The 26,250-nt window shown below is 39.7% G+C and overlaps 1 protein-coding gene and 1 non-coding gene across 14 annotated transcripts in view; one reads left to right on the top strand and one right to left on the bottom strand.

The window, feature by feature from the left end:
• The window catches only part of MLLT10 (MLLT10, histone lysine methyltransferase DOT1L cofactor), a 218,037-nt gene that overhangs the window by 9,154 nt on the left and 182,633 nt on the right, over nucleotides 1-26,250 (top strand). For 2 of the 13 annotated variants that reach the window (XM_023758563.1, XM_023758561.1), the window contains exon 1: nucleotides 7,924-8,107. The exons of the other annotated variants lie outside the window; for them this stretch is intronic. The gene's annotated coding sequence lies outside the window, so the exon portion shown is untranslated. Of the gene's footprint in view, nucleotides 1-7,923; nucleotides 8,108-26,250 lie in introns of those variants that run through there. 13 annotated transcript variants of the gene reach the window in all.
• Nucleotides 24,428-24,493, bottom strand: LOC111827108. The gene has a single exon (XR_002830604.1). It is a non-coding gene; the product is annotated as a small nucleolar RNA SNORD42 (small nucleolar RNA).

Raw genomic sequence — 26,250 nt, 5'->3', positions numbered from 1 at the left:
CGGGGGGGGGGGGGGGGGAGAGAGAGAGAGAGAGAGAGAGAGGAAGAGAAACATTGATTTGTTTGTGACCTGACCAGGAATTCAGCCCTCAACCTTGGCATATGGGGTTGATGCTCTAACCAAATGAGCTACCTGGTCAGGCCAGAAAACCTACTTATTTTAAAACTCCTCAGAGATTTTGGAAGTTTTTCTTTTGCTTTGTTAGTTCAGGTGGTAGATTTCTTCATATACTATGTAATTTTTTACTGTGAGCTAATCTTTAGGATTTTTTTGTCTTAGGATTCCTCTTTCTCTAACCTGAATTTGTAAAGCTGTTACTGTGGGAGTGTTTGTATTTGCTCTGTAACTGTTAAGAATTGCCTTTGGCTGTTAGTAAAGACCAGATTATATTCTACAAAATACGAATTTACAAATTCTTTTTTTGAAAAGGAGTTCAGAAAGGCATTTTAAACCTTTTATGACAACTCTGTGAAGTCACTAGGGATCAGATGTTTTTGTCTTCCTAATGTACCAACCAACCTTAGCACATGGTTTTCGTTTTCAGGATTGTCCCACAATTATAGCATGGCAGCTGGAACTATAGTTATTGTAACTGCAGAATGAAGTTCGCAGCAGAGAGAAGGGGGAGGGTAAGGTTAAAAGTGGTTCTTCTTCCAGCCAAGTTATCCTCTTAAAAAAGTTTTCCTGGAAACTCCACTCAACAATATATACTTAATTTTGCTGGCTCTTAATTGTTAGAGAGACTTTAAAATATGGGCCCATTGGTGAACTCAATAAAATCAGAGAACTCACTCTCTTAACCTAGGCTTGAGTTTCCTGTTTTTCTAGGGTGACTCCTGTACTTAAGTTTAGAACAGGCATCTCACTATAGTGCAGCTTCTCTAGTCTTAGCGATCCAGGCCATGTTTTTCTAGTACAGCTTCCCCTTTAGTGGTGGGAGTAGGCCCTTAACCTAGTTCCTGTCCTTATGCAGAGGCCAGTTAGAGCTTCTGCACATTTAGGGTTTATGCTGGTGCCATAGTCAACCCCAACTTCTAGGGCAGTGGTTCTCAACCTTCCTAATGCCGCGACCCTTTAATACAGTTCCTCATGTTGTGGTGACCCCCAATTTCATTGTTACAAATTGAACATAATTAAAGCATAGTGATTAATCACAGAAACAATATGTAATTATATATGTGTTTTCCAATGGTCTTAGGTGACCCCTGTGAAAGGTCGTTCGACCCCCAAAGGGGTCTCGACCCACAGGTTGAGAACCGCTGTTCTATCATCATTGACTGCTTCAGTTTCAACTAATGTTCATTGCTTTAAGTTCTTTTTTATTTCTGTCACCTGGAGATTTACCATTATCTACAAATTTAAAAATTGTTTTCAAATTTATTTTTCTTTGACTTTTGAGTGCAAGAAGCCAGGATGGGGTGTCCCTAGTTGCACTTTAAATAAAAAAATTATATGTAACTTTATTTCTGTACAAGTATTTTAGCCCTTATACTTTAAATAGAAATGCCTTCAAAGTTAAACATTTGCTATCATTCTTTCTTAATGCTGAGTCATATCTAATATTTGCTTTTAAAATATTCAGTATACTATCCTAAATTCCTATAGCTTTGAAAGAGGTTTTTTAAATTTATTTATTTATTTATTTATTTATTTATTTATTTATGTTTTGCAATGTTTAGACTGTTTCATTGAAGTACAAAATTGTTGGAATTAAGCTAAGTAGAAATACATAGTAAATATTTACAAAAACATCGATAACACCACTGAAGTCACACACATGTAAAATGCAGAAAGATCTTAAAAAGTTTGCAAGTTGAAAATTATGGAGATTTCCCAGAATGAATATAACAACTCACTGATGAGCATGGCATCAATAAATATGTACGATCTTTGAGTGAATGTTGACCCCACTCTTTTGCAATCCAGTGTTTTCTAGAAATTTTTTTCTTTGGGAAATTAAGACTCAGAGGCAGCAAGAAGAGAAAAGTCAAAAGTTGAGATAGTCATATAACTTATGGTCTGATTTCCTTCATCCTATTGTTTTTGTTGAGGTTAAACAGCCAGGGTGTTTTTTGAAAAAGGAGATTTTAAAAAGTTAAGAGATTAGTGCTTACCACCATAGATAAAATAGCAAGTAGCCAATTTTTGTTGTCTCTCTTCTTGATTCCTTTCTTTCATTGTGAGAAAAGGCTAGCATAACTTAAGTTGACCTGAAGTGTTTAATACATGTTTGTATCCTTCCCCCCCCCCCCCAAATATACTATTATTGATTTCAGAGAGGAAGGGAGAGGGAGAGAGAGACAGAAACATCAGTGATGAGAGGGAATCATCGATAGGCTGCCTCCCTCACGCCCCACACTGGGGATCGAGCCCACAACCCGGGCATGTGCTCTGACCAGGGGTTGAACTATGACCTCCTGGTTGATGCTCAACCACTGAGCCATGCCAGCCTGGCTGTATCCTTTTGTAACATTCCTACATAAGTAGTAAGAGAAATGAAAACATGGTATCTTTGTAAGATACATTGCCCAGCATATGGTACCTATTTATTCCTTTTTTTGTTGTTTAGACTTAATTTTATGTTTATCAAAGTGTTAGGCACTTAGTCAAAGTCAGGTAGTACCAAAAGCTTCTCTTTACACACAAAATAGTACCTCACTGCTTGACTCTTGAATACTCATCTCATTCTTCAGGGGCAACACCTTTTGGTATTTCTATATTTATTTATTTTTTAATATATTTTTGTTGATTTCAGAGAGGAAGGGAGAGAGAGAGAGCTAGAAACATCAATGATGAGAGAGAACCATTGATTGGCTGCCTCCTGCACGCCCCATACTGGGGATCGAGCCCACAACCCAGACACGTGCCCTTGACCGGAATTGAACCCAGGATCCTTCAGTCTGCAGGCCAACGCTCTATCCACTGACCCAGTCTAACTAGGGCTACTTCTATATTTCTAAAATGAATGTCTAAGCATCAATATTTGATATACCATTTTTAGATGTTGTCTTTTACTGCATCACACATTTTGGTTAAATCAATAATACTAAATAATAATTACATTATTCCAACTATTTAAATGTTTTGTTAATTTTTAAGCAAAGTATACTTTCTTCATATAATTTTCCATTTGGTTAATGAGTCAGGTAGTCTATAAATTCAAATTTTCTTTTCTTTACCTACTCCTTTCCTTTTCCTCGACCTCTCTTCACCGTCTCCTCTCCCTCCTTTTTCTCTTGCTGTCTTCTTCCTCTTTTCTCCCCTTCCTCTCTCCTTTCTTTTGTTCTTCTCCCTTCTCTGCCAACATCTTTTCTCTCCTTCCTCTTCTCCCTCCTTCCCCTCCTCTACCTTCCCCTCCTCTACCTTTCCCTCTTCCTCCTTTCCTTTTAAACTGGGAGACCTTCCTCTAAGCACCATCTCCCCTGCTCCCATCCGGGCTGGTTTCTCTTTAGGCCTGGAACTTTCTTCACTATCATCTTGGGAGTTTCTTTGCTTTTTGCTTATTTTGAATTCCCTGTTTTCTAACTCTTCACTCTCCCATTTCTTCTTTAATGTTTTATTTTTTTGTTTTGGCTGGTAAATCTTCTAGCAGCTTCATAGGAAAAGGTGTATGAGAAAGAAATTTTTAAATTCTTGCATGTAGTTTTACCATCTTGCTTGATTGATAGTGTGGCTGAGTAGAATATTTGGTAATCATTTTCCTTCAGAATTTTGAAGATATTTCTTCACTGGTTTTTAGGTTTCAGTATTTTTGTTAAGTCCCACGAGGTTCTGATTTCTAATCTTTTATATGTGATTGTTCTCTCTGGATTTAATATTTTTTCCTTATCTACCTTATTTCTGATACTTACATGTTTTTATTGATTTTATTTTATTTTTTTAAAATATATTTTTATTGATTTTAGAGAGGAAGTGAGAGGGAGAGAGTGATAGAAACATCAATGATGAGAGAGTCATTGAATGGCTGCCTCCTGCACATCCCCTACTGGGGATCAAGCCTACAACCTGTTCATAGATTGATGCTCAACCACTGAGCCACGCTGGCTGTACTTTTTTTTTTTTTTAATATATTTTATTGATTTTTTACAGAGAGGAAGGGAGAGGGATAGAGAGTCAGAAACATCGATGAGAGAGAAGCATCGATCAGCTGCCTCCTGCACACTCCCCACTGGGGATGTGCCTGCAACTGAGGTACATGCCCTTGACCGGAATTGAACCTGGGACCCTTCAGTCCCCAGGCCGACGCTCTATCCAGTGAGCCAAACCGGTCAGGGCTCCTGGGACTCTTTTCATTAGTTTCTTTACACTATTTGTTTTGGCCTGTCTTGTTAAAGACTTTGCTTAAAAATCTGGTCACTCTTAGCCATCAAATTCATACAGATTGGAAGCTCTGTATGGGCAGGGATTGTTGGCTGGTTAGCTTCATTAAAGGTGATTTAGCTGGGTTCTTCTATTAGGAGACCACCAACTGGGTTAGTTTATTTGGAGGAAAATCATCCATTTAGGATTGACCAACTTAGTTACCAATATTTTTTTTTTTTCGTAGAAAGTATATATTTTATTATTTTATTTATTTATTTTTTTAATTAAATTTTTATTGTTCAGATTACATTTGTTCCTCTTCCCCCCCCCCATAACTCCCCTCCTTCCAGTTCCCGCCCCACCCTCCGCCCTCACTCCCCACCCACTGTCCTCATCCATAGGTGCACGATTTTTGTCCAGTCTCTTCCCGCATCTCCCATTCCCCTTTCCCCCCCAAGAATAGTCAGTCCATTCCCTTTCTATGTCCCTGATTCATTATAATCACCAGTTCATTCTGTACATCAGATTATTTATTCACTTGATTCTTAGATTCACTTGTTGATAGATGCATGTTTGTTGTTCACAATTTGTATCTTTACCTTTTTCTTCTTCCTCTTCTTAAAGGATACCTTTCAGTATTTCGTATAATACTGGTTTAGTAGTGATGAACTCCTTTAGCTTTTCCTTATCTGTGAAGCTCTTTATCTGACCTTCAGTTCTGAATGATAGCTTTGCTGGATAAAGTAATCTTGGTTGTAGGTTCTTGGTATTCAGCACTTTGAATATTTCTTGCCATTCCCTTCTGGCCTGCAAAGTTTCTGTTGAGAAATCAGCTGACAGTCGTATGGGTATTCCCTTGTAGGTAATTGAGTCTCTTTCTCTTGCTGCTTTTAAGATTCTCTCTTTGTCTTTTGCTCTTGGCATTTTAATGATGATGTGTCTTGGTGTGGTCCTCTTTGGATTCCTTTTGTTTGGGGTTCTCTGCGCTTCTTGGACCTGTAAGTCCATTTCTTTCACCAGGTGGGGGAAGTTTTCTGCCATTATTTCTTCAAATAGGTTTTCAATATCTTGCTGTCTCTCATCTTCTGGCACTCCTATAATTCTGATATTAGTCCGCTTGAAGCTGTCCCAGAGGCTCCTTACACTATCTTCACACTTTCGGATTCTTTTTTCATTTTGCTTTTCCAGTTGGGTGTTTTTTGCTTCTTCGAATTTCAAATCTTTGGTTTGATTCTTGTGCTCCTCTGGTCTGCTATTGGGTATAATATTCTTTATTTCAGTCCGTGTATGCTTACTTTCTAATTTCTTTATCGTAGGTTCGAGGGTCTCATTAGTTTTCGTGAGGCTCTGCTCAAGTTTATTGCAAGCCCTCAAAATTGCGATTTTTAGCTCCATATCCTCCATTTCTGTCATGTTTTTTTGTCTCCGCATCTTTTATGCTTTCTTGGTGCACCCCCTTGTGGTCTTTGTGCGCCGTCTTGTTCTAGTTAAGCCTTAATTGTTGTAGTTAATACTAGAGGGATTTGACCACCAGGCCGACTGGCTGTGAGAATCAGCTGTGTGGAAAACTTCAGTCCTCTGGGGAGGTGCTAATCTAGCCTTTGCCTGAGGGGATCCAGCAAATGGCTTTGCGCAGGGCTTGGGCGGGGCGGGATCAACAGGGCGGGGGAGGGAGCAGTTATGGCCGCTCTCAGTCTGTCCCCAGAGGCTCCGCCTCTCTGTCCCAGCAACCGCCGCAAACCTCGGAGGGACCGTAGCCAGACAGTCCCGCTTCTCCCGTTTGAGTCTGGGTCCCCAGAGACTCGCCCGGATCTGTAGCCCAGAGTCCGAGACTCCTCCTGATTGAAAACGACAACCGCGCCCTCAGCCACCAGCCCGCTCTGCGCGCGCACCACCGCACCACCGTACCCCTATATCCTCCACACTGCGCCTTCTCTGAGCCTCGTAATGCTGTTGTCTTTCCTTCTAGTTGAAGAGTCTCTCCTCAGCCAGCCCTCCTGTTGTTCTGGTTGATGTCCGTTCCGTCTTCTAGCTGTATTTTTGAAGTGGTTGTTTGCGGCAGCAGTCTCTGGTGTTTTACCTATGCCGCCATCTTCGATTCTCCCGTTACCAATATTTTTTGAGTCAGGTGGTTGCTGGACTTTCACTATTTAGAATTAGATTCTCAGTTACTTCCTTTTTCAGTATGATATCCCTTTCCTTAGCTGTGCCTGGTGTCTCCACTCTAGATTTCCTCCTTTACTCTTTTTGCAGTTTTCTAGTGTCGGGGAGAGACAGGTAATGTGTAGTGTAGAAGGAGATTGGGAGGGAGGTGTGTGATTGTTTTTCAGTTTATACCCATTTCTTTCTGTTTTTAGCCTTACCTGAACCCATCCCTCCCAGGTACATACACCACCACTGCGCTTGTACAACTCCCCGCCCCCGGATGCCTGGTGCCTAAAATTCTTCCAGTTTCTGGTGCTATGTGGTCCAAGATACATTGCCTTTGGGCTGGTCTTATTGCAGCAACCTTTTCTGATCTGTTAAGTCATATTATACTTGTCTCTTTCATAGCTTGCAAAACTTTATAGTTGTTGTCTTCCCTTTTGTTCTTTTTGTCTATGTGGCTTTATGCCCTTTTTATATAATTTAGTGGGATATTAGGAAGGAGAGAAGGTAGTTTTTAAGTAGAATTAAATACCTGTAGCTTGTGATATTGTCTTTTCCCATTTCTCCCAGGGTCTTGTTTTATGTTTTGGTCTGTCATTTTTACTTTTTCCCCAGTCAGCTCACAAACATTTTTGAATCTTTCTATTGATTCTACTTTCCCTTCACGTTTTTCACCTTTCTGTCTTTCCTCTTTTCACTAGCAAACTTCCTAGAAGAATAACACCATTTGTTATCTTTGCTTCTCCAACTTCTTTTTATAGTCTAACCTTAGTTGTGCTTAATGATTGAGATATAATTTAGTTTTCATTTTATTTTATTTTTAAAATAGATTTTTATAGATTTCAGAGAGGAAGGGAGATGGGGGGGGGGGAGAGAGAGAGAGAGAGAGAGAGAGAGAGAGAGAGGCACATCAGTGATGAGAGAGAATCATTGATGGCTGCCTCCTGCAGGTCCCACACTGGAGATCGAGCCTGAAACCCGGGCATGTGCCCTGACCAAGAATCAAACTGTGGTCTGGTTCATAGGTTGTTGTTCAACCATTGAGCCATGCTGGCCAGGCTTAGTTTTCATTTTAAACAATAGCATATGAAGTCTGCAATTGCTAAACGCTTTCATCATGGACACTGTTTTATCTTTCAGTGAGCGTTATATAAAGATTGATGTACAAGAAATTCTTTTAATAATTTAGCATAAAGAAAATTGTCTCCCGTGAGGATCTGGTATATTTCCTCCTTTTTGATAGCTCTGTGACACACATTCTGTTTTTCTTTTTGTTTTGGCTACCAGGCAGCTTAGAACCAAATCAGGTCTTTAGCTACATCAGTTATATTTATCTGATTATTAGTATAGTTGTTCCCTCCTCATCTTCCTCCTGTGGGGTGTAGAACTTCACCTCTTATCTCTGTTTCTCTGCGTGTTGATTTCATTCTCTCATACTACAGACTCTCTACTTCATGAGGCGGGAACAATGACTGCTGGCAGCTCTTGGCTCTCATCTTCCTAGCCCCTTCAACCAGAAGAAGGGGCTCTCTTGAAGAATCCTGGGAAGGACTCTGATTGGCCTGTCTTGGATCATGTACTCAACATCCCTGTGGCTGGAGTGGGGAGGGTACTATGAATGACAACCCTCACTAGATCTACATAGTTGGAGTCAGGGGTAAGAGAGTTTCCCTAAATCAGGGGCTGTCCTCATATTGGCTTTCAAAGTTCATTTTTCTATTTTTTATTATTATAATATAGGTCCCTTATATGTAGGCTGCCTCAAATCCTTTTCTAAAAAAAACTAATGTAATGAATTTTCATAAAATATCACAAACGCCTTCCTGTTCATTCACCCTTCAAACCATTATATTTGTCTCTTAAGTCCACCATTCTATTGATTTTGTTAACTTTAAATGGCTATGTCTAAAATTTTTTCAGTTTTTATTCTACTTGATCTACTTTCAGTATTTAAAACTGGTCAGTTGACCTTTCTTGCAAGACACACTCCTCATGATTTCTGGGAAGCTGCTTTCTTCTCTGATATCTTTAAATATTGCTTTTTTGGATTCCCATTTGGTATTCTTTGCTTCTTTAAAGCTGAACTTAATGATTGCTTTTCTGGCCTGTTTATTTGATTACTTCACTTGAGGTAAACTTAGGCATGCTTATGGATACCTGTAGGCATCAGTATCACCTGAACAACTTTTTTCTAGTCTGTAGATCCATATTTGCAGTTGCCTCCTGGTTATCTATTTAGGTATCATAGGCGTCTTAAATTTAACTTCTCTATTTTTTTTTTTTTTGGTCTAGATTATTGCAGCAGTTTAAATTATTTAATTTTTGATAAGATGATATGATACAGTTCAAAACTATAAAAATACACAGTGGAAGTTCTTCCTCCTAAACCTCTCTTATTTCCCCAGTTTTGTTTCCAAATTTCCCATTGTAATTTGATTTTTATTTATTTTACTGGCTTCTCTATGTATGTACATGCTTATACATATATAGACTTTTGTTTTTCTTTTTTACAAAAAGATAGCATATTACACATACTTATAGTGAACTCCCTTATCTTTTCTGTTTTAAAATTTTCTTCTACAAAGCAAATATGATTATTGTTTCTAAATTTACTAGACTGTCTCATAACTTAGTTCAGGGAAGATTTTTTTTCTGGTCCATGGTATTTTCACTAAAAGTATGTTATGTCCACTTACACATTTAATTTCTGCATAGTATATAGCTGGTAAACACTTCCCACCCTCACCCCCAACACTAAAAATTCTAGTTCTGTAGTTACTCATTAGGGTTAGAAATTTATGGTGGTATTACTCTAGAGCCAATAGAAACTAAAGCTGCTCTAATGTGATGTAAATTTTTCTATTCCCAGTACCTCGTCCCTACTGCTCCTGTTTTCACTTTTCCTGCTCTATCTTCTATATAACTCTGAGTAGACTAAGAACCCCAAAAGATTTTTTACATGCTGTTCTCCAGAGATGATACTCTTGAGTCTGCAGGCTGACGCTCTATCCATTGAGCCAAACCGGTTAGGGCTGAGAGATGATACTCTTAAGTGCTATGCTATAATATTCAAGCAAGTAACCAGAAGTGTTAAGACATATGTGTATGTGACTATCTTTGTCTTGATATTTTAGATTAGGGGAAAAATGAAAATAGCATCAATGTGGTGGAAATAGGAAATATATCAGCTCTAAGGATATTATAGTAAAATCTCAATGTAGCCCGACTGGCGTGGCTCAGTGGTTGAGCAGTGACCTGTGAACCAGGAGGTCAAGGTTCGATTCCCAGTCAGGGCACATACCTGGTTGGTGAGCTCTATCTCCAGTTGGGGTTGTAGAGGAGGCAGCCAATCAATGATTCTCTCTCATCATTGATGTTTCTATCCCTCTCCCTCTCCCTTCCTCTATGAAATCAATAAAAATATTTAAAAAAATCTCACTATAATGGACTAATTTGGGCGAGGGGGATGTCCATTAAAAGCCGAAAGTCCATTATATAATAAGATAGGTTTTTCTGAATATGTATGCTAAAAAATTGACAAATTAGTTTACCTGTTTTTACTTATGTAGACATGTTTGTATGATAAAAAGTTAAGTATGTATGAAAGTTTAATTTCATTACTATAGTAATTTTAAATTTATACCGAATACGGCTAGTAAATGCATGCAATCACCTGTCACCGAGAGTAAACAAATACACATGGGTGGGGCATGGCTGGAACTGCTGCAGAAAGTCACTCCACCAGTTACCACTAGAAATGCTGTATGGTCATGTGCTAATCATTCCCTGAACATTATTTACAAGTGATTCTTGTAATTTTTATGTTGATGAAATTACTAGTGTTTTTCCAACATAAGGCTTATTTACTAAAATATGTTTAAAAATAACCTGTTAATTTAATTATAAGCAAATCTTGGTTAAAAGCATTTTAAAATTAATAGGGCGTTAATTTTCACATATGACATACAGAACAAGAATATTTGTAAATCTAAAGTCTATTGAGGTCTGCAAAATTGAGGGTTTACTGTGTTCCTTCATGGTTGGATCTTTTTGGAGGTTTATTAGTTTCTGCCATTGTATGTGTACGTTTCAAACCCCTGGTTCTTATTTTATTCTGTTTGTCTTTATAATATTTTTTCTCTTTTTAAATTTTATTTATTAAATATTTTTATTGATTTTTAGAGAGAGAGAGAGAGAGGAAGGGAGAGGGAGAGAGACAGAAACATCAATGATGAGAAAGAATCATAGATCAGTTGTCTCCTACACGCCCCCTACTGGGGATCGAGCCTGCAACCTGGGCATGTGACCTCTCGGTTCATAGTTGATGCTCAACCCCTGAGCCAAGCAAGCTGGGCATTTTTTCTTTTTTAAAAAAATAATTCTTTGTTGTTGAAAATATTACATAAGTCCCCTCTTTTGGGGGAAAATGGGATATTCTCTATATCTTTAAAGCAGCAGTTCTCAACCTGTGGTGGTCGAATGACCCTTTCACAGGGGTCGCCTAAGACCATCCTGCATATCAGATATTTACATTACAATTCATAACAGTAGCAACAAAAATAATTTTATGGTTGGGTCACAACAAGAGGAACTATTTAAAGGGCCAGAAGGTTGAGAACCACTGCTTTAAAGGATGGAAATATTTTGATGAGTTGTATCTCAGTTCAGGAAAGTTTCATTTTACTTAGATTTTCTAGAAGTTTTTTACATCTTATTGGGTAACACATGATTAATATTTATGGATGTTTAACTGCTTTTGCTAACTGATTTTTTGGGAGAAGCTCTGAGCTTTCTCTTCCAAACACATTCCATCCTTTGGTCTTCTTTGATTTATGGATCATATATATGTCAAAGTATGTTTCTTTTGTTATTTGAGCAAGTAGCCATATATTATAAGCTATGGAAGGATTAATATTTTACTCTTTTCCAAAGACTCCTAATTTCTTTGGGCCAACCTTGTGCATTTAATTTACTTTACTTGTGTGTGTGTGTGTGTGTGTGTGTGTGTGTGTGTGTGTGTAGGATTTTCTTGTCTTTAATTGTAAGATACGTGATTCCAAGAAAAGAGGGTACACCCACTATGTGGACAGTTAAAATAATAAAATGAATATTCACATACATGGTACTTACCAAGCTTAATAAGTAGAGCATTGTTCATACCTTTGACCCCTGTTGTGCTTCTCCCTGATTGCATTCCCGTTTGACAAAGGAAACACTTTCCTGATATTTGTATTAATTGTTCTTTGTTCTCTTGTTTTATTTCTAAACAGTATATAATTGAGTTGTGGCTGTTTTGAATTTTATGTAAATGGAATAATGTTCTATTTTTTCTGATTCATAGTATACTGTTGAGATTCATTTATTTAATGCATGTAGCTATAGTTGATTCATTTTCATTATTGTATGATATTTCTACATGTAAATTACACCACTATCCAGGCTGCTGTTGATGGACATGTTGATTTTGTCAGTGTTTTGTAATTATGAACAATTACTGTTTTGAATATTCTTGTACATGCTCAAGAATTTCTCTAGCTCACTACTCTTCAAATAGGTGAGTAAGCTCCAAAAAGGATCATAAAATCACTTTAGTGGGGACTAACCAGTATTAAAAAATGAAGTAGGACAGGAAAAAACTCAGTGTATTTCCAGTATCCTGTGTATGTATACAGGATTGCAATATAAGGCATATTTTCAATCTAAGGGAAAAGAGTGCCTCTGATTAAATAATTAGATATTGCATGTTTTAAATATTCTTGTGGCACACTGATTGAAAATCATTGCTCTGGGGTATACATTTAGAAGTGGAGTTGCTAGGTTGTCAGGAAGGCCAATCCATTTTCAGAAATGGTTAGTCTACTTTCCCACCAATGAATGGCTTCTCTGCTCTACATCCTTATCCAGTGCTTAGTATGTCAATCTTTTTAACTTTAGTGATTTTGGTAGTTGTGTGGTGGTATGTCATTGTTTTTACTTTGCAATTCCCTGATTACTAAACATGGTGAGCTTCTTTTCATATATTTATAGGCCATTTGGATTTTTTCACTTATGACTTGGAGATGGCTTTTCTATGTTAGTGGTTCATTTTTTAAACGTATTTTTTTTCTTACTATATTTTATTGATTTTTTACAGAGAGGAAGAGAGAGGAATAGAGAGTTAGAAACATCGATGAGAGAGAAACATCGATCAGCTGCCTCTTGCACACCTCCTACTGGGGATGTGCCTGCAACCAAGGTACATGCCCTTGACCGGAATCGAACCTGGGACCCCTCAGTCCGCAGGCCGATGCTCTATCCACTGAGCCAAACTGGTTAGGGCAGTGGTTCATTTTTTAAAACTCTTAATGAAGAGTTCTTAATTTCATTGCCAAAATTTTCAGTTTTTTTTTTTTCTTTCATGGTTAGTGAGTGCTTCATGTGATCTATTAAAACAAATGTTTTTCCTAACTTTGGATCATGAAATTATTCTCCTATATAATACTTTGTAAAATTTTTAAATTATTTTTTTTTTGAGAGAGAGGAACATCGATTTCTTGTTCCGCATATTGATACATTCATTGGTTGGTTCTTTTTAAAAATATGTTTTTATTGATTTTTAGATAGAGAGGAAGGGAGAGGAGAAAGAGATAGAAACATCTTGATGAGAGAGACACATCAAACCTACAACCTGGGCATATGCCCTGACTGGGAAATCGAACCTGGGACCTCTTGGTCCATGGGATAATGCTCAACCCACTGAGCCACACCAGCTGGGCCATTGGTTGATTCTTGTATGTGCCTTGACCGGGCATTGAATCTCAAAATGAGCTACCCAGCCAGGGCTCCTATATAATCTTCTAAAAGGATTATTCTCCCCTATTTTTTTACATTTAGGTCTGTAACCACCCAATGTGGACTTGATTTTGTGCATAGAGTAAAATAGGGAGAAAACATGTGTTTATTTTCTATATTTATATATTTTATACATATTATATGTGTTACATGTTATATTAAATATCCAGTTGTTTTAACACAATTCTTTTCCTTTTCTGCTGTACAGTGGTACTATGTCACAAACCAGCAGTTCATATGTGTATCGATTTGTTTTTGGACTTTCTGTTCTTTTGATGTGTCTTTGTGCCAATATCACGTTTTTTAAAAAAATGTTAAAAAATATGTTTATTGATTTTTAGAGAGAGAAGGGAGAGGGAGAGAGAGAAATATCAATGTGAGAGAGAAATATGGATTGGCTGCCTCTCTTATGCACCCTTACTGGGTATCAAGCCCACAATGTGGGCATGTGCCCTGAACTGGGAATCAAACTGGTGACCTTTCAGTGCATAGACCAGTGATGGCGAACCTATGACACGCGTGTCAGAGGTGACACGAGAACTCATTTTTTTGGTTGATTTTTCTTTGTTAAATGGCATTTAAGTATATAAAATAAATATAAAAAATATAAGTCTTTGTTTTACTATGGTTGCAAATATCAAAAAATTTCTATATGTGACACGGCACCAGAGTTAAATTAGGGTTTTTCAAAATGCTGACACACCGAGCTCAAAAGGTTCGCCATCACTGGCATAGACTATGCCCAACCAACTGACCCACACCAGCCAGGGCAATACCACAGTTTTAAAATTATTCTAGCTTATGTTATAATTCTGGACATGAGATACCATGTAAAATTAGTCCTTCCCTCTTTTTAAAAAATATCTTTCCTATTGCTCTTTGCATTTGATAACCATTTAGAATCATATTCTGCAAAAAAAATCCTTTTAGTGTATTAATTAGCTTTGCATTCAATTTGAGACTTTTTACAGTTTGAATCTTTCAATCTATGAATATAGTAATCTCCAATTACTAGGTTTTTATTTTTATTTTTAAATATATTTTATTGATTTTTTACAGAGAGGAAGGGAGAGGGATAGAGTGTTAGAAACATAGATGAGAGAGAAACATCGATCAGCCGCCTCCTGCACACCTCTTAATGGGGATGTGCTTGCAACCAAGGTACATGCCCTTGACTGGAATTGAACCTGGGACCCTTCAGTCCGCAGGCCAACGCTCTATCCACTGAGCCAAACCGGTTAGGGCTCATTTTTTAATTCTGGTAAAATATACACAACATAAAATATACACAATGATGCATATATGCATTTTAACCATTTTTGAATGTGCAGTTCAGTGGCATTAAGTAAATTCACAATGATGTATAACCATCACCAATGCCTATATCCAGAAATAAAAAAAAATTTTAAAGATATAGTTACATACAGTATTATATTAGTTTCAGATGTACAACATAGTAATTAGACATTTATATGCCTTATGAAGTGATCACATTCATAAGTCTAGTACCCATTTGACACCAGATATAGTTATTACAATACCAATGACTGTATACGTTCCCTATTGTGTACTTTACATCCCATGACTAATTTAATAATTGGCAGTTTATACTTAATCCTCTTTATTTTTTTGCCTATCCCTTCATCCCCATCTGGCAACCATCAGTTTGTTCTCCATATCTATGAGTTTGCTTTGTTTGTTTAGATTCTACATCAAAGTGAAATTATATGATGTTTGTCTTTCTGTCTGGCTTATTTCACATTATATCCTACTAGAGGCCTGGTGCACGAAATTTGTGCACCAGGTGGGGAGTGGGTTGTCCCTCAGCCCAGCCTGCACCCTCTCCAATCTGGGACATCCCTCTCACAATCTGGGACTGCTGGCTCCCAACCTCTCGCCTGCCTACCTGCCTGATTGCCCCTAACTGCTTCTGCCTGCCAGGCCTGATCACCCCCTAACCACTCCCCTGCCAGCCTGATCAATGCCTAACTGCTCCCCTGCCAGTACGATCACCCCCAACTGCCCTTCTCTGCCGGCCCGGTTGCTCCCAACTGCCATTCCCTGCAGGGCTGGTCCCCCCCAACTGCCCTCCCCTGCTGGCCTGGTCACCCCTAACTGCCCTTCCTGCTGGCCATCTTGTGGCTGTGGGTGCCGCCATCTTTGAGGGCGTGACAGTCAATTAGCATATTCCCTCCTTATTGGCTGTGGGTGCCGCCATCTTTGCAGCCTGCTGTTCAGTCGTTTGGTCGTCACTAACCTCCTGCTGGCCTGCTTGCCCCATGCAGCCTGTTGGGTCGTCCGTTCGGTTGTGATGGTCGCTTAGCCTTAGGCTTTTATACTGAAGTTGCTAGAGGGCCAGACCATTATAAATAGGGAAGCAGGTTGTTTACCATGACAGTAGAAGTGATTTTTTTTCAGAAGATATGAGTAAACAATGTGATTTAACAGCCTTTGAACGTGGGATACACACACACACACACACACACACACACACACACACACACTGAGTGGCCAGATTATTATGACCACCCCATCAGTACTTTGTTGGGCCACCTTTTGCCTTCAATAATGCGGTGATTCTTCTTGGCATTGACTCAACGAGATGTTGAAAGTGATGCAAGGAATCTGACACCATGCCTGATGAATAGTACTGTCCAGTTCTGTGAGATTTGATGGTTGTGGAACCAGCTGCCTGATGGCTCTTTTAACTTCATCCCACAAATGCTCAATTGGATTGAGATCTGGTGATTGTGGGGGCCACCTAAGCAAGGTAAAGTCTCCCTCATGTTCTTGAAACCACTCCTGCACAATATGAGCACTGTGGCATGGCGCATTGTCTTGTTGGAAGAAGCCATCTCCATTGGGATACGCCATCAACATGATAGGATGAACTTGAACAGCACTTATACTTAGGTATGTTGTGCTATTCAGACATTGTTCCACACAAATTAAAGGGCCCAAATCATGCCAGGAAAACATGCCCCAAACCATAACACTGCCTCCACCAGCTTGAAGGGTTGTACTCATGCATGTGGGGTGCATACTTTCATGCTGTTTCCGCCAAATTCTCACTCTCCATCTGCATGATGCAACTGGAAATGTGATTCATCGGACCACATGACTTTTTTCCGATGCTCGACTGTCCAATCCGAATTGGAGATGTTTTATCTTGGTAACTGCAGACAGCAAAGGTGTTTGAACAGGCCTTCGGCTTCCATATCCCATACGATGCAGTGTACGGCTGATTTGCCTACAAACAGGTGGTCATAATAATCTGGCCACTCAGTGTGTGTTTATGTATATATGTGTGTGTGTGTGTATATCTATATATATATATCCCACATTCAAAGTCTGTTAAATCGCGTTGTTTACCCATATCTTCTGAAAAAAATCACTTCTGTCGTGGTAAACAACTTGCTTCCCTATTTATAATGTTCTGGCCCTCTAGCAACTTCAGTGCGAAATTATAGCTAATTTGCCTACAAACGTCAGGTGGTCATAATAATCTGGCCACTCACTGTATATAGATAGGTCCATCATTGTTGTTGTAGTTGGCAAGATCTCATTCTTTTTATGGCTGAATAATATTCCAGTTGTATATATGTATATTTTATGGCTGAAAAAAAATTCCCTTTGGGTATATAATGTATATATGAAAAAAAATTTGCATATATACCACATCATACGTTGTTGGACATCTAGGTTGCATCTGTATCTTGGCTATTGTAAATAATGCTGAAGTGAACACAGGGATGCATGTATCTTTTTGAACTAGTGTTTTCAATTTCTTTGGATAAATACCCAGAAGTGGGATTGCTGGGTCATATGGTGTTTCTATTTTTAATTTTTTGAGAACTCTCATGCTATTTTCTATAGTGGCTGCACAAGGGTTCCTTTTTCTCCAAATCCTTGCCAACACGTATTCTTTGTTGTCTTTTTGATAATAGCCATTCTGACAGGTGTGAGATGTTATCGCATTGTTGTTTTGATTTGCATTTTCCTGATGATCAGTGATGTTGATTATTTTTTCATGTGTCTCTTGGCCATCTGTGTGACATCTTTGGAGAAATGTCTATTCAGGTTCTCTGCCCATTTTTCAATTGGATTTGTTTTTATGTTTAGTTGTTTGAGTTCCTTACATGTTTTGGCTATTAACTCCTTATTGGACATATTGGCCTTCACCACCCTATTGTCTGTATCCATAGGTAATGCGTATTAGTATATGCATATAAGATAATTTGGTTGATCTCTTTCTGGTCCCCCTTCCCTCTGAGATTTGTAAGTCTGTTCCACGTTTCCATGCCTCTGATTCTATTTTATTCATCAGTTTATTTTGTTCAATATATACCTTGTTCATTTATTTTGATTTTTAGATTCAGTTGATAGATATGTATTTTATAGCCATTTATTGCTGATATTTTTAATCTTTTTTTCTTCTTCTTCTTCCTTTTCTTAAAGAATACCCTTCAACTTTTCATGTAATACTGGTTTGGTGGTGATGAACTCCTTAGCTTTTTCTTGTCTGTGAAGCTCTCTGACGTTCAATTCTAAATGATAGCTTTGCTGGGTAGAGTAATCTTGGTCGTAGGTCCTTGCTAGTCATCATTTTGGATATTTCTTGCCACTCTCTTCTGGCCTGTAAAGTTTCTTTTGAGAAATCAGCTGACGGTTGTATGGGCGCTCCTTTGTAGGTAATTAACTGCTTTTAAGATTCTCTCTTTGTCTTTAGCCATTGGTATTTTAATTATGATGTGTCTTGGTGTGGGTTTTTTGGCTTCCTCTTGTTTGAGACTCTTCACATCCTGGACTTGTAAGTCTATTTCTCCACCAGGTAGGGGAAGTTTTCTGTCATTATTTCTTCAAATAGGTTTTCAATATCTTGGAATCTCTCTTCTCCTTCTGGAACCCCTATAATGAGAATGTTGGTATGCTTGCAGTTGTCCCAGAGGTTCCTTACACTATCTTCATGTTTTTGGATTCTTTTTTCTTTTTGCTTTTCTTTCTTTCTTTTTTTTTTTTAAATACATTTTATTGATTTTTTTACAGCGAGGAAGGGAAAGGGATAGAAGGTTAGAAACATCGATGAGAGAGAAACACCAATCAGCTGCCTCCTGCACACCCCCTACTGGGGATGTGCCCGCAACCAAGGTACATGCCCTTGACCGGAATTGAACCTGGTACCTTTCAGTCCGCAGGCCGAGGCTCTATCCACTGAGCCAAACCGGTTACGGCTTGCTTTTCTGTTGGGTGATTTTTGCTTCCTCCTTTCCAAATCATTAATTTGATTTTTGGAATCCTCTACTCTACTGTTGAATCCTGTAAATTATTCTTTATTTCAGTTAATGTATGCTTATTTTCTGATTGGTCCTTTTTCATGTCTTTGAAATTCTCACTAAGATCCTTGAAAGTCTCATTAAGTCCCTTGATGCTCTCATTAGATCCTTGAGCAACTTTATAACCATTGGTTTGAATTCTGTATCCAGTAGTTTGCTTGCTTCTGTTTCTTTCATTTGTGACATGTTTCTTTGTCTCTGCATTTTGGTTGCTTCTCTGTGTTTGTTTCTATGTACTAGGTAGAGCTGCTATGTCTCCTGGAATTGGTAGAGTGGCCTTGTGTAGTAGGTGTCCTATAGGGCCCAGTGTCTCAGCTTCCCCAGTCACCTGAGCTGGGCACTCTAGGTGTGCCCCTTTCTGGGCTGTATGCACAGTTTTGTTGTAGTTGAGCCTTGATTGCTGTTGGCGTCACTAGGAGGACTTGACCTCCAGGACAATTGGCTGTGAGGACCAGCTGCAACTAATTGGAAGAGCTGCTATGCAGGAAGACACCCCTATGGAGAAGGACTTGCTTCAGTGGGGCTTTGGTGCTCACTGAGTCTGTCCCTTGAGTGTCGCTTGTGGATGTATAGAGTTGTAATCTGGTATGATCTGAAGATGTCCACTGGGTTCTCTGGCTCTGGGGCTTCCTGGTATGTCCAAAGTCGGCCACTGCCTGGGGCCACCTGGTAGGAGCTACAGAGAGATCTGCAGATGCCTGCTATTTGTATTGGGCTTGGAAATGCCCAGCCAAGGACCAGCTTTGAGACAAGGTAGGCTGGTGCTAGTGACAGGTCTTGGGCCTCTTATTGCTGCTTGTTTGAGAGATTTTAGAAAAGTCTGAAGACTGAGCTGGGACAGGCCATTCATATGGAAAAGCCAATAGAAACAGCTTGGGTCGAGCTGCAAATAGGATGGGGCGGGGTCTCAGGGAATCACCAGGGTGGAGTGAACAATGTTAGCCAGGCTGATGGAAACTCAGACATGGCTGCCAATCAACCCTGGAATAGGGGAGGTCTTAGTACGAGATGGGCTGGTTGTCAGCACAGAAACAGTGACACCTGTGAGCCCCCTCATTTGGCAGAAAGCTGATTCTGAGTTCCTACCCTGATGCCAGATAATCCAGTTCTTCACCGTATGTCCCTGGGTCTCCTGATGCTGGAGCTCAGCGGGTGTAGGACCATGTAAGTCTGTGCACCCGCCCTTTGGGAGGATCTGCTTGGTCTCTGGCAGCCTGTGTGTCACTCATCCACAATTGCCACTATTTTTTACAGCCTGAACTTACAGAGATTTCTCTTCCCAGTTCTGGAACCCTATACTGGGGGTCTGGTGTGGGGCTGGGACCCCTTGCTTCCCAGGGGAGGCCTCTGCAGCCAAGATATCCCTCCCGATTAAAAACAGTCCACACATGGGTTTCAGACCAACCTGTTCTGCCCCTCCGATCAGTCTCGATGTACTTACCTTACTTCTCTAGTTGTAGTATTTCCATTCAGCCACATTCAGGAGGTTCTGAATGATGTTTGTTTTGTATTTTAGTTGTAATTTTGATGTGGCTGTGTGAGTCGGCGAGTACCAGAGTTTACCTATGCCACCATCTTGTTTCTCCCCCTCAGTACCAATTTCAAAGACATTTTGGTGTGGATCAAATGTCTCTGTGGATGTTTTGGACAGAACCAAATAAATATCAAGGACCTCTTGGGGTGGACCAAATATGTCTGTGGATGTTTGGACAAGACCAAATGTCTTGCAGTGCATTTTTCTACTAATGTAAAATGTTGGGATTTTCAGTGGGGATTGCCTTGAATTTGAAGATCACTTTGGAGAGTGGTGACATCTTAACAACATTGGATCTTCTGATCCATGAACATTTATTTATGTTATCTGTACTTTCAGCAGCATTGTGTGGTTTTAGGTGTACAAATTCTTTGACTCCTTAGATCATCTTATCATAAGGTTTTTGCGTGTATTTTTTTGATGCAATTGTTTCATTCTTTCTTTCTTTTTCTTTTTGTTAATCTTCACCAGAGGATATTTTCTCAGTTGCTTTTCAGAGAGAGTGTAAGGAAGGGAAGGAAGGAAAGGGCTGGGGGGAGGAAGGGGAGAGAGAAAGGAGAGAGAGAAACATCAATGTGAGTGATTTCACATCTACTGGTTGCCTCCTGGAAGCACCCCAACTGGGGGTGGAGATTGAACCTGCAGCCCAGGTACATGCCCTTAACCCTGTGACCTGCTAAAATCACTGGCCAGGGCTCTTTTCCTTCCTTCCTTCCTTCCTTCCTTCCTTCCTCCCTTCCTTCCTTCCTTCCTCCCTCCCTCCCTCCCTCCCTCCCTCCCTCCCTCCCTCCCTCCCTCCCTCTCTCCCTCCCTTCCTTTTTTTCCTTTTCTTCCTTTTTTTTAATAAGGGAAGTTTATTTAGAAAGTCACAGAGGTAGCCTGGCTGGTATGGCTCAGTGTTTGAGTGTTGACCTATGAAGCAGGCGATCACGGTTGGATTCCTGGTCAGGGCACATGCCTGGGTTTCAGCCTTGATACCCAGTAGGGGGAGTGCAGGAGGCAGCCGATCTATGATTCTCTCTCATCATTGATGTTTCTATCTCTCTCTCCCTCTCCCTTCCATTGTGAAATCAATAAAAATATATTTAAAAAGAAAAGAAAGTCACAGAGGTAGAAGAAGTGAGTGGTAGAAAAAATGGGCTCAGAAAACAAATTATAGAAGCATAGGAAAGGCCCATGAAGGTAGGAAAGTAAAGGTATCTTGCCTGGAGGGGGAAAAGTGGTGGAGGGGAAAGGATGTGGGTGTGATGGGAGGGAGCACTATGCAATAGCTTTCTTAATCTTCTTTTTGTATTGTTTATTTGCAATTATTATTATTATTTTTTTTAAAATATATTTTATTGAATTTTTACAGAGAGGAAGGGAGAGAGATAGAGAGTTAGAAACATCGATGAGAGAGAAACATCGATCAGCTGCCTCCTGCACATCTCCTACTGGGGATGTGCCTGCAACCCAGGTACATGCCCTTGACCGGAATTGAACCTGGGACCTTTCAGTCCGCAGGCCGACGCTCTATCCACTGAGCCAAACCGGTTTCGGCTATTTGCAATTATTTTAATACTAAACCTTTTGAGTCAAATGTAGAGACATGCCGTTGTAATAAATAATACAAAGACATCTTCTTCCATTTACCCAGTTTCTCCAATGCTAACATCTTGAAGAACTATAGGACAGTATCACCACCAGGATATTGAAATTAATATAGTTAACAGAATAATTCCATCACCACAAGGATCCTTCAGGTGCCCTTTTTTATAGCCACATCTGATTCTTTACTGCCACCAGGCTTAGTCCTTGGTAACCACTAATATATTATCCAGTTTTGTAATTTTGTTATTTCAAGGATGTTATATAAATGGAATCATGGAACATAATAACTTTGGGGGATTGGGTTTTTTCGCTCAGCATAATTCTCTGGTGATTCATCCAAGTGGTTGAATATATTAGTGGTTTGTTCCTTTTTATTCCTTAGTGTTCTTTGTTATGAGTAGAACACTAAGGAACAAACCACAGTTTGTTTAACCATTCATCTGCTGAAAGATATCTCAGGTACTTCTAGTTGGTGGCTATTATGATAATGCTGTTATAAACATTCATGTGCAGGTTTTTGTGTGAACATAGGTCTTCATTTCTCTGGGATGCATGTCCAGTTACACAGTTGCTGAGTTGTATGGTAGCTGCATGTTTAGTCTTTGTTTTTTTTAAAGAAATTGCCAAAGTGCCCTGGCTGGTGCGGTTCAAGGTTTGATTCCCTGTCCGGATACATACCTATGTTGCCGTTTCCATCCTGGGTTGGGTGCATGAAGGAGGTAACCGATGGATGTTTCTTTTTCTCTCCCCTTCCCTCTGTCTCTATTTCCCTCCCCTTCCTCTCTCTAAAATCAATAAAATAAAATAAAAAAATTGCCAAGGTTTTGTCCAGAGTGAGTGTACCATTTTACATTTCCATCAGAAATCTGTGAGCAGCCCTAACTGGTTTGGCTCAGTGGGTAGAGCGTCGGCCTGTGGACTCAAGGGTCCCAGGTTCGATTCCGGTCAAGGGCATGTACCTTGGCTGCGGGCACATCCCCGGTGGGGAGTGTGCAGGAGGCAGCTGATCGATGTTTCTCGCTCATCGATGTTTCTCTCTATCCCTCTCCCTTCCTCTCTGTAAAAAAGTCAATAAAATATATTTAAAAAAAAAAAAAAAAGAAATCTGTGAGCAATCATTGCCAGCATGTGACTTTGTAACTATTCTTTTTATTTAGTAACTAGAGGCCTGGTGCACGAAATTCATACATGGGTAGGGTCCCTAGGCCTGGCCGGCAATCAGGGCCAATCGGGGCCTTTGTTCTGCGCTGCCCCCTGGTGGTCAGTGCACATCATAGTGAGGGGTCAAACTCCCGATCAGTCAAACTCCCAAGGGGACAATTTGCATATTAGCCTTTTATTATATAGGATTTTAATGGATGTGTAGTGCTGTCATATGTGGTTTTAATTTGCATTTACCTAATGGCTGATGATGTGCTTATTTGCTATCTTTCTTTTTTCTTTTAATCCTCACCTGAGGATATTTTTTCTTTATTTTTTTTTAATGAAGCTTTTTGTTTTTTAAATATTTTCATTGATTTCAGAGAGAGAGAGAGAGAGAAAGAGAAACATCAATGATGAGAGGGAATCATTGATTGGCTGCCTCTTGCACGCCTCACACTGGGGATTGAGGCCACAACCCGGGCATGTGCTCCTGACCGGAATCAAACCTGGGAACCTTCAGTCCGCAGGCTGACGCTCTATACACTGAGCCAAACTGGCTAGGGCTGTGGTTGGCAAACCTTGGCTCTTGAGCCACATGCGGCTCTTTGGCCCCTTGAGTGTGGTTCTTCCACAAAATACCACGTGCAGGAGTGCATGTACAGTGCGATTGAAACTTCGTGGCCCATGCGCAGAAGTCGGTATTTTGTGGAAGAGCCGGTATTTTGTGGAAGAGCACACTCAAGGGGCCAAAGAGCCGCATGTGGCTTGCGAGCCGCGGTTTGCCGAGCCGCAGTTTGCCGACCACTGGGCTAGGGCAACTTTTGCCTATTAAAAAAAAAAGAAGATATTCAGAGAGAGAGGAAGAGAGAAGGAGAGAAACATGCATGTGAGAGTGAAGCATTGTTCGACTGCCTCCTACATGCCCTCTCCTGGAGATTGAACCTGAGATCTGGGCATGTGCCCTGACCGGGAATCAAGCCAGCAACCTTTCTTTCAGTGCACAGGACATTGCCCAACGAACTGAGCTACGCCGGCCATGGCACTTTTGCATATTTTCTGATTTGCTTTTTGCTTGCTTGTTTACCTGTTTATTTGTTTAGGGGAAAAAAATATATATATATATATATTTAAATATATCTTTATTGATTTCAGAGGAAGGGAGAGGGAAAGAGAGATAGAAACATCAATGATGAGAGAGAATCATTGATTGGTTGCCTCCTGCACGCCCCCTACTGGGGATCAAGCCTGCAACCCAGGCATGTGCCTTTGACCGGAATCGAACCCGGGACCCTTCATTCTGCAGGCCGACGGTCTATCCACTGAGCCAAACCAGCCAGGGTTGAAAACATATATTTTGAATTAGCTTGCTGGACTCAGTTTATTTTAGATATTCCAATTTTGTTGGTAACATTCAAAAGCATCATTGACAGAGCCAGTCAAACATAGGCCTTCTTCTCTCCCTTGGGCCTAGGGTAAAGAATGAATCCTCATTAGTCCTTGCTACCCTTACTGTCCCCATACTCTTTGTTCCTTCTTCAATCTTCTGGTGCATTAGTGGTTCCTTTGTTTATGTAATTTGCTCCTCAAATAGTGATTTTGCCATCATTTCCTTTTTTTTTTTTTTTTTTTACTGTAGAGCAGTGGTTCTCAACCTGTGGGTCGAGACCCCTTTGGGGGTCAAACGACCCTTTCACAGGGGTCACCTAAGACCACCAGAAAACACATATATAATTACATATTGTTTTTGTGATTAATCACTATGCTTTAATTATGTTCAATTTGTAACAACGAAATTGGGGGTCACCACAACATGAGGAACTGTATTAAAGGGTCGTGGCATTAGGAAGGTTGAGCACCACTGCTGTAGAGTTTGACAGTTCTTATATATTGTAGATATGAGTGCTTGGTCAAGTCTGTGATTTGCTCTTTATTTTTTTTCCAGTGCTGGAACTTGTGTTTTTCCTCCTAATGGGCTTTTCTATACAGGCTTTAATTTTGTTGAAGTTCAGTTTATGAATTTTTCTTTTTATGGTACATGCTTTTGTTGTAACATCTAATAACTCTTTTTCTAACTCTAAATTCCACCAAATTTCCTGTTTTCTTTTAAAAGTTTTATAGTTTTATGCTATACACTTAAACTTGTGATACATTTTGAGATCATATTTGTATAAGGTGTGAAACTCAGGTAAAGGGTTTTTGTGGGTTCTTTTCTCCTGTGGGTGTCCAAATGCTCAATGCCATTTGCTGAAAAAATTTCTCTGGCAGCTTTATACAGCTGGGAATTTTTGACTTTTTCTGGGTTTTCTGTTCTGTTCTATTGATCTTGAATCTGTAGTTTTGTCTTGCCAAATTTGGGAATTTTTCAGCTGTTATTTATTTGAGCACTTTTCCAGTCTTACCTTATTTCTCCTCTCCTTTTTGGGACACTGATGACTAAAAAGGATGGCTGCTTTTTTTGTTAGGGTCCCAAAGATCTGTGAGACTCTGTTTGTTTATTTTTATTCAGTCTATTTTCTCTCTGAAAGTTACATTAGGTAACTTTCTTCTTTTTTTTAAAGATTGTTTTTATTGATTTCAGAGAGGAAGGAAGAGGTAGAGATAGGAACATCAATGGTGAGAGAGAATCCTGCACGTCCCCTACTGGGGATTGAGCCCACAACCCAGGCATTTGCCCTTGACCAGAATCAAACCAGGGACCCTTCAGTTCTCAGGCTGATGCTCTATTCACTGAGCCAAACCAGCTAGGGCACATTAGGTAACTTTCATTATGTCTTATGGTTCACTGATTCTTTTAATCTCCTTTATACTGCTATTGAGGTCATCCATTGAGCTGTTTATTTTGCTTATTGTACTTTTCAGTTGTAAAATTTCCATTTATTTTCTTTATGCCCTCAATTTTTTGTTGTTGAGGCTTTCTGTTTTTCATTTCTCTTGTTTCCTCATTTTTATAATGGCTGCTTTAAAATCTTCAGATAATTCTGATATCTCTGTCAGAAGTTAAAATTACAAATATCTCAGTGTTGGTATCTGAGTGTCTTTTTCAGTTCAGTTCGAGATCTTCCGAGTTCTTGGTATGACAAGTGTTTTTTTGAAACCTGAACATTTTTGGGACTTTGCATCTTATATAAAGCTGTTTTAGTTCGCTTTCCCTGACATTTGTCTGACAAGGGAAGAGTACGGGTGCTATCTCCTTATGCCAGGTAGGGGATGAATTTCAAGTTGCCCTACTTGGCCTCTGTTGACATTTGAGGGAAGCTGCTTGTTATTGCTGAGTAGACTTGGGAGTTATGGTTCCCTATCTGATCTCAAAGGATGTGGCCCCATTTACCACTGTGTGTTGGTGAAAGTCCTGACTTCTTGTTAGACCCT

The sequence above is a fragment of the Myotis lucifugus genome, unplaced genomic scaffold (genome assembly GCF_000147115.1).
Source record: "Myotis lucifugus unplaced genomic scaffold, Myoluc2.0 scaffold_132, whole genome shotgun sequence".
NCBI lineage: Eukaryota > Metazoa > Chordata > Mammalia > Chiroptera > Vespertilionidae > Myotis > Myotis lucifugus.
Note: the sequence above shows the minus strand (reverse complement) of the source record. Positions and strands in the feature narration are given on the sequence as shown.